This window comes from Talpa europaea, assembly GCF_964194135.1.
Source record: "Talpa europaea genome assembly, chromosome: 3".
NCBI lineage: Eukaryota > Metazoa > Chordata > Mammalia > Eulipotyphla > Talpidae > Talpa > Talpa europaea.
Window position 1 is genome coordinate 15,898,590 of NC_140069.1, and position 9,277 is coordinate 15,907,866.

The window sequence follows — 9,277 nt, forward strand, 5'->3', positions numbered from 1 at the left end:
TGTAAAAAATGATAAATGTTAAAATTTAAAAAATGGAAAAAAAAATAAATTTCCTTCAAAGGCACCCAGTATAGATTAACAAGTATGTGACGCCTGCCTGTTATTAGTAACTATTGTTTTGTGAAAATGGTTTAGGAATCTTTCCCTTAACCTGTTAAAGAACACTTTTAATTTAATGTGTAGGGTATTGACAGACCCAAATGAGACTATGGTCTTTCAACTGTCTTGTCTTCAATACAATCTTGTTGTAGTGTCTATCAATATGAAATCACCCTAACCTTTTGCAATGGCCTGTCCACCAGCAGAATTACGCAAAGTTGCTTTTTCGCTTTCTGGCTGAACTTCTTTAAAGAATCGTCTGTTTTTCATTTTCATTTAATAGAATATAGTTGAGGTAGCTCAAGACTAAAATGAAGTTCGGGTGCCAGTTATTATTGTTTCTTTTCTGGTGGCTTCCATATATTATGAAAGAAAACATGCGCTTGCCAATATGTAAATTATTTGTCAAGTTGGATTTCTATTCCAACTTGAACTGCAAATAACCTGGTTTCCTTGGCTAATTCTACTTGTAAAACAAGGCTAAAATGTGTCTTTAATCAGAGAAAATCAGATCATCCCCCCCCGGAGCAGAAAAAAAGATAAGCAATGAGGAAGGAAACTTGGAGTCTATTTTAACTGTTCCCCAAAGATCCATATATACATGTCATTGTATAGCATGCATTTTAAAAATGTATATAGTGAACATATATATCCATGTCATTAAATCATCTTGAACAAACTTTAATGAATACACAGAACTCAATTGGATGGCTCTGCCATTTTTTACTCTACCCAATTAAGTTGGATATTTAGGTATTTTTTAATGTCTTAGAATTGTGTGGTAAATACTTTAATCATCATTTGGTCATGGTGATGCATGCTATGGTAAGCATTCTAAAGAGAAAACTTTTTTCACATCTGTGACCATTATCTTACTATGAATCAGACATGAAATTGGCAGATCAAATTTTATAAACATTATAAAGACTTTCGCTGTGTATTCACAAGGTACCTCAATATATTATAATGTCTCCTGAGAGAAACATATTTATTTATTTTTAATGCATTCTGATTGTTTTTACATCTTTGTCAGTATTTTGACAATATAGGATTTCTCCCTTTAGATGTGGTCATCATAGCTCTTCGGTGGAAGCACCCATATTCCTCCATTGTGCTCTCCTCCTCCAACCCCATTTTCATCTCTCTCCTTCTCCCTCCCTCTGCTCTTCCTGTCTTGGATGTCTCAGATCTATGGTCATCTTTTGAGGATTGGTTTTATAGTTTGTCATTGTTTGACTCTTTGTTTGGTTTCTATATAGATTGCGTAGAAGGGACACCATCTGGTATTTATCGTTCTCCTTCTGGCTTATTTCACTTAGCATAATGCCTTCGAGCTCCATCCATGTAGACAAAAATGGCATGAGCTTATCTTTTTGATTGCTGAGAAGTATTCCATTCTGTACATATAACATATCTTCTTGATCCACTCATCTGTTCTGGTGCATTTAGGTTATTTCCATATCTTGGCTGTTGTAAATAGTGTAAATAGTTATTTCCATATCTTCGCTGTTGTAAAACCTGCACATTGGAGTGCAGGTTTCCTTTTGAATTAGTATTTTTGTATTCCCTTTGGGTAGACAGCTAGGCGTGGAATTGCTAAATTGTATGGCAGATGCATTTTTAGACTTTTGAGGAACCTCCATACTGCTTTCCATAGAGACTGGACCAGTCTACATTTCCACCAACAGTGTATAAGCATTCCTTTTTCTCCACACCCTTGCTAGCACCTGTTGTTCTGTTTATTTGTTAACATGTGTCATATCACAGGTGTGAGGTGGAATCTCATTGTTCTTTTGATTTGCATTTCCCTGATAAGTGACAATGAACATTTTTTTTTCATGTGCATGTTAGACATCTGTATGTCTTCTTTGAATAAGTGCACATTTAGCTCTTCTGTCATTTTTTTAAAAAGATTTATTTATTTATGCATACAAGAACTAGGGTGCAGGCCAGAGATGTGGGGGATGAGAGGATTCACCAGGGACAGAGTGGGGAACAGAACAGGCAGATTGACCAAAGTACACTGCTGAGGGGAGCAATGGGTGAGACTGGAGAGGTCTGCCTCACCATGTGGCTTGCTCCCTGGCCAGCCTGCCGGGGATTGAATTCATGCTACCAAGGCTTTGGATTGCTTCATAGTGAGGTGCTGTAACCCAGTGCGCCACCAGGGAGGCCCTCCTCTGCCATTTTTTGATTGGGTGATTTGTTTTCTTTTTTGTTGAATTGTATTAGCTCCTTATAGATCTTAGCTATCAGTCCCTTGTCAGATGAATGGTGTGCAAATGCTTACACCATTCCATCGTGTGTCTGTTTGTTTTGGTTACTGTCTCTTTCCTGAAAGAAAATTTGACCTTATCCAATAAAAAGCTATTGAGAGAATATCATAATGATTACAGTATGAGATCCAAAATGTTTTTGACACTTGTTGTCTATGGAAGAAAATTTAAGAAAGGGTCATCTTCGTGATTTAAAAAAAAGGTGAAAATTATTACCCTGGAGGAACTAATTTACTTGTAATAACCCTCTTTTAGGATGTTGGAAATTTTTCTAGATAACATGTCCATTATGTCTTATCTTTAGGTTGAAATAAAGAGTAAAAACGAATTTTCCTTCTCAAATATTCTTTCTGGTAATGTCCATATCAATTAAGTTTTTAAAAAAGCATTTTAAATATCATCCTCCTTGGCAGCTTATGTTCTTTCTATACCAACATTAGCCAAATTTTTCTTAGGGAGACCTGTCTTTCTTTCCTCTTAGAGCTGATGATTTGTATGATGCTGACCCTAGCCCTTTATCCCAATTCCAGGGGAGCTATGTACCATGTTAGGTTATTAATGCCCTTATTCTAGAACATCCATTGACATTTTTAAGATAGAGTTGTCATCTTTCATCAAGCATTATTTTTATAATATAATAGAGTGATGATTATACTAACAGTATAAGAGTCTAAGGGTGTTATAAAGTAGGCATTTGCCATGTGTTAGAAGAGAATTTATTGAATAGCTTTTAAGTAAGATCTTAAGAAATAAGTAGGAATTTAATTAATAGATACAGAAAGGGCACTACTTACAAAGAGGTATGAATTCAAACAACTTCCAGTAGCAGTAGATAACAGAGAATCTAGATCTGTATGAAAGATACACAGTAACTCAGAGATTTGGTTGGTTCACTTTGACATGGCTCAGGATGACTGCTCAGCTAATGGCAGGTACTCTCAGCAAGAAGTTAAATAAGCAGGTAAGTAAGTAAATAATAGTAATAGTTCATTTGAATCCCACTTTCTTTCATCCTAATGCAAATGTTTCAGTGTGAAATACCAGAATTGTGGGTCTTCTATGTTGGAGTCTGCATTTACCAGAAAAAGTACATAAAGGGTCACAGAAAGCATGTTTTTTTCAAAATCTTCAGGAAAGCTCTATCTCTGAAGAATTTTGGAATGGAAAAAATTGACTTCCATTTCTGGTTAAGATATAGAAAGTTGCAGGAGATCATCAATCTCATCCTTACTTGGAGTACAAGTCCAATAAATTACAACAATATGATAATTTAAAGTCTGGCAGAGAGCTGAAGGTGCAAAAAAATGGAAGTAAACTAATCTTAGAAAAAAGATAATCCATTCCTAGGAGAAGCGTGTTCTGTGGCTGTTTTCATTCTGTCTCCACAACAGTGTTACTCAACCCTAGAATAAGGTAAGTAGTAACCAGGTGAACTGCAAATAAACTTTTAGTAGTCACATGTGAACTGGCATGAGGGTTTCAAATTCCCAGGTGACTGTTTACATGTTGACCCACATGAACTTGGGTCTTTCCTATGAGGCCTTCACAGTGTGTGCACACCAAGATCCTGAGAACCACATGCAGGAGAGGAGGCCTAATCCTCTCGAGGGACCATGGATCTTCAGCAGAAAGAAAGTAGTTTTGAAAATAGTTAAAATAGGATGTGAAGATTCCAAACCTGGCTAATGGGCACCTCAAATACTAGCCAATGAGAAGACAAAGCATCACCTACCTAGTAGTGTAGGTGCACCATTGCGAGACATTTGGAACTTAGGAATGTAGGTTTATGCTACTATAAGATGCTAAAGTAATTATTTTTCAACTTTTGGGGGGGTCTCAGACTCCTTGAGATTTAGGTAAGGCTATGGTTTCTGGCCCAGAAATGAACATAAGCTACATACACAAAGTATTTGTGACACTGTAAAGAGTTCCTAGACTCCCTGAAAATGACTCATGGGCTCCAGAATTCCATTGATAACAGAATGAGAAATGCTTTTTCTATGTCTTTAGCACCTCCAAAGTTATAGCACAAAGAACCCACCTTTTACTAAATAAGGCAACTATGTTTTGTAAGTGATGTCTCAAAATAATCGATTTCAATTTTATAAGACATTTCATCCTTCCGCTTATGACATTTCCACTAAAAATAGCATGTCGACTTCCACCAAACGTTCTGCTCCTTTTTGCCATTCAAGCTGGCAGGAACGCACAAGGTCAGTGAAAATTGTCAACGGCCTGTGGTCTTTAAAGGAGATCGAATTCACTGGCCAGAACCAGAGGATTCTCATTGGGAAAATGAACCCAATTCCGGTCCCAGATCATTCTGTCAAAGTCTCAGCCAGTGTGTGGACATTCAAAAGAACAGGATGCAGGCTGCAGAAACGCGTGGGAGAAGCACATCTGCATGGCCATGATGTGTCAAGTGTTCGTGAGAAGAGAGGTGAGGCCAGGGCTATGGGGTGGGAGACATTTATTTTTTTTGGCAGATGTGGGAAATTATCTGTAACTAATTAATTTGTTTTCTTCATATCCCAAACCTTTGGCCTAGCTCTGGCTTAGATTATCTATGAATGGATGTATTCTGACCTAGTTATTCCAGTAAACGGGTAGGGCATTCCACCCTCCTTCTTTAGGTACGGAAGAGAATGTTCAGACTTTTCAGTGAATATCATATCTACAACCAATCTGTTTCCAACTCTTTTTGAAGAAGGAAATTTCTTTAAGCCAAGCATCTCAGAAGCATTAAATGCTAGTTTCTTCCTTTCACTCGCTAACTCCTTATTTATAGCTTCTAGATATTGGCAGGAACAAATTCCTCCAGCTATTTTTTGCATAACATTGTCGAAATACTTTATTTTGAGGTCCCTTTTTTCCTCACCCATCAACTTGTAGTGTCTATAAAAATAAAGCCTCAAGCTGCTTAAAGGCAACAACTCTGTGGTATATCACTGAATCTTTAATTACAAAAACAACCTTCCTCGTGTTATCTAGGTGCGCACCTTATGCATGCTACACAGATGCTAAAATCTACTCCCCTAGCCATCCTTTAGTAGTTAGCTTGGTTTCAGGTCATCTTGGAGGATCATCCCACTACATTATTCAAGATAGGTCAAGACTCCTGCATGACAGCTGCTGTTACCTTATTCAATCATGATTATTTTATCGCAATCCTGTGTGAAATTAGGACCTCACTAGCGGAGCAAGATCATTTATGATGTGAGTAAACAAAAAGAGACAGAAAATGGAAGCATGTGGAAGAGACCTTGCTAGACAAGAGTGGCCCTCTAGACTTCTTGTTCCTGACCAATGAAAGTCTCCTGGACTTCCCTGCCTATCAGCACTGCTGAAGGAGATTTAAAACTTACATTCATTTCTAAGTCCACATCCAGAGTCTGATTCAAGAAGCATGGGGTAGGTCATCTTATCTGAATATTTTAATACATAATCAAACATTTCTGATACATACATATTTCAAATGACTTCCTACACCAGAGTCCATTATCCCTTCAGTCATCGATGCCCCTAGGAATCTGATAAAAGTTATGAGCCAATGTCTTCGAGAAATGCATATATCCTCCAAAATATAAGTGGAGTGGTTGATCTAAAGAACATGCGTGATGACATCTCCCTACTGCCTATAAGCACTCAAAGTTTCTCCACTGCTTTGGTGATGGAGTTCACACTCCTTTACATGGCTTGCTAGTCTCTTATGATCTCATCCCTGAAGCCTCTTTTGTGCGAATTATGTATTGTTACCTGCACATGTTGCTGTGTTTAGCCTCTTTATCTTTGCCTGTGTTGCCCCTACTGCCTAGGATCTTATTCTCTCTCCTTCTCAAACCTAAAGCAGGTAATTTATCATTGAGCCTTTCAGTGAACTCAGCTAAGACTCCCTCCAGAATTTCTGATCCATTCTCCCCAGCCCCTTTTCCAAAATATCATAGTCTCCTCTGCTCTCCCATAGTGTTCTGTGCCTATTTCTTCACATCACATATCAAATTATGTTGGAGTTTTCTGTTTATGTGTCTGTCTGGCACAACATAGGGGGATAAAAAAGAGGGAAGTGTCTTAGTCATTTGGTACCAGTAATACGACAGTACCCCCCCCACCCCCATAGTTAGCCCTCAGTGAATGTTTTTTGATGGAATCCCTTGCAGGAATTTGGAAGATTTAGGAAGGGGTCTTTAAGTAGGGGTGGTCAAATATGCCCTCTATGACGGAAGCAGAGTAGGCAGATGGAAGCATCTTTTTCTTTTATAAGTTTCTTTTTATTGAAGTAACATTGGTTTTATTATATTGTACAGGTTTTGAGTGTACAGCATTCTAATTTGATATCCACATATATATGTATGTGTCATATATACATTATCATGTATACATTACATATCACATATATGAAATATATCACATATGCATTATGATTGCCATCGAAAGTCTAGTTTCCGTTCTCCAGCACGCATGAAAGGGTTTTTTTTTTCCCCCAAGGCTCATTTGTTAAGAGAACTGAACTTTTGAATCCAGAGGGAACACTGTGCATTGCCATCATAATACTGAATCTCATGCTTCTTTCATTTGGTGTTTCTCAACTTCAGTAAAATAACTTTAAAATACACTGGCCCTTGTTTCTGCTGTGCTGGAAGGAATCAAGGGAAGAATCTGCAATCATGGCAAAAGGTTACAATGGATATTCTCTGCCTCCCACATGACTAACTGGAGGCTTTCCTTTCTGTTTCTTTTGTTGGTTGCCATGAAAGAAGGCATGTATGGCTCCAGGAGCCATTCATTTATTCACATTTATTCATCCAAAAATTATTTGTGAAGTTCCTGTTGACAGTCTAACACTTTATTACCTTAAGTTTTATGCTCTTCAAAAAAAGACCTTAAACTACAAAAAATAATAAAACATTGTGGGGAAATCTTTTCTCATCTGCCAAGCTACTAGTGTACACACACACACACACACACACACACACAGGTTCTGGCTGCAGAGTGTGTCTCTAACAATTGCTGTTCTTATCTCTGGACCCAGTGCTGTTAATGCAGAGGAGTCCTGAGGCAGCATGGAGCATCAATCTTGGGTAGCCCTCACACTCAGGAAAGAACGCTAACAGGTGAAGCAGGAAGCTGAGGCCCTTTTGCCTCTTCTGGTTTTGACATTTACTTTCCTCTTCATACCACCAGATGGGTGGTGGTTCATCAACTGATATATTTAGCAACCTGGGACAAAAATTACTGTACTCCAGAGAGAGAGGAAGGGGTGAGTGTGGATGGTATTAAAAATATATATATATACCATGTATTATTATTAGAGAGGTTAGATTCTTTTTTCTATTTTGGTAGTTGGTATGCAAAATAGCAATCTTAAAACCGTGTAATGAATTATGAACCAGAGTATTAGGACTCAAAGCAGATTTCCAAATAGGTCTAGGACATTCTTCATTGTGATCTACTGCTTTGGTGCAATGTAAAGGAAATTGACAATGGGTTAAATCCTGGTCTCTCTTCATAAACTGAGGTGAGAAATAAACAAAGTTTTATCTTAGGTCTTAGGCCTAGATATCTTCTACCAGGGTATTTGTTTGGGTTTACCAGAAGAAGTATGTTATCTATATCAAGTGGAAATGATAGAACTGACAAAACACAATAACTGAATTTAAGAATTCAAAAAGATGAATTTAGTAGCAGATGGAGCAAGGTGAAAAGATTATTAGTAAGCTGGAAAATCTAAACCAGTAGAAAAATCCAGGGAGGAGAAATGAAAATGGAAACAATATTAAAGAGAAGAAAAGACACCAAACAGAAGTAAAATTGGCCAGATCACTATTGGAAGAGAGGCTGAGAATTTCCAAAAACTGATGGATGGTGTCACCCACACTTGCAGCAATCTCAAGCCTGTATGAATCTCAAGCAACACAAATACAAAGACAAGCACAATAAAATATTTCAAAATACACTTGCTGAAAATCAAGAAAAAGAAGAAAATCTGAAAAGCATCAAACTTCAAATATGCTTTAAGGAGATAATTTGCTGATTTCTTAATAAAAAGCATAGCAGGCAGAAGACAATGGAAGGGATACTTAAATTTCTGAAAGAAAATGTGGCAAACATAGAATGCTTCACCCTGAAAAATTATTCTTCACAAATGAAGATGAAATAACATTCCATACAAACAAAATCTGAAAATGTTAATTTCGTACAGGTCTGCCTGAAAAGATATAATGAGACTTCTTAAAAAAATGACACCATTTGTAAGCATGAAAATGGAGAAATGAATGAAGGGATGAATTAATGAATTCCGTTGATACTAGTTTATGTCTATTTTCAGGAAATATTGTACCGGTGTCCATCTTGCAGTCAAACACAACCCTTGTATTCCAAGTAGGTTTATTACTCAGTCTTTGTTCGTTCCATTCAGGGTTCATCCCTTTTCTTTGAACACACCAAGCAAGCTTCTGCTTTGTGTCCTATGCATTTTCTGTTCCCTCTACCTTGAGTTTTCTTCCCTGAAATATCTGGGGATATTTGTCACTTCTTTCAGAATTTCACTCGGTCACCCTCACACTAAGTGCTGTCCTGATCACTACATCTTAAATGTCAAGCTCTTATGAGAATACTCCCTCTTTCCTTCCCTGCTTTAGCTTTTCACCACAACCTAAGACATTGCAGCTCTTTCTTCTTAATATAAATATGTTCCCCCTTTATCAAAATATAATTCTAAGCAGGGAGTTTGTCTGTTCTATACATTCATTATTTTATCCCGATTATCTATAGCAACAATAGTAGTCCTGTCAATAAATGTTAAACCAATGAACACATGAGTGGAACTCAGTGGCAAAGCTATATTTGACAAGTAAAAGTGTGAATACAGTAGGAGAAAGATAACCCCTTCTGCATTTTCAGAA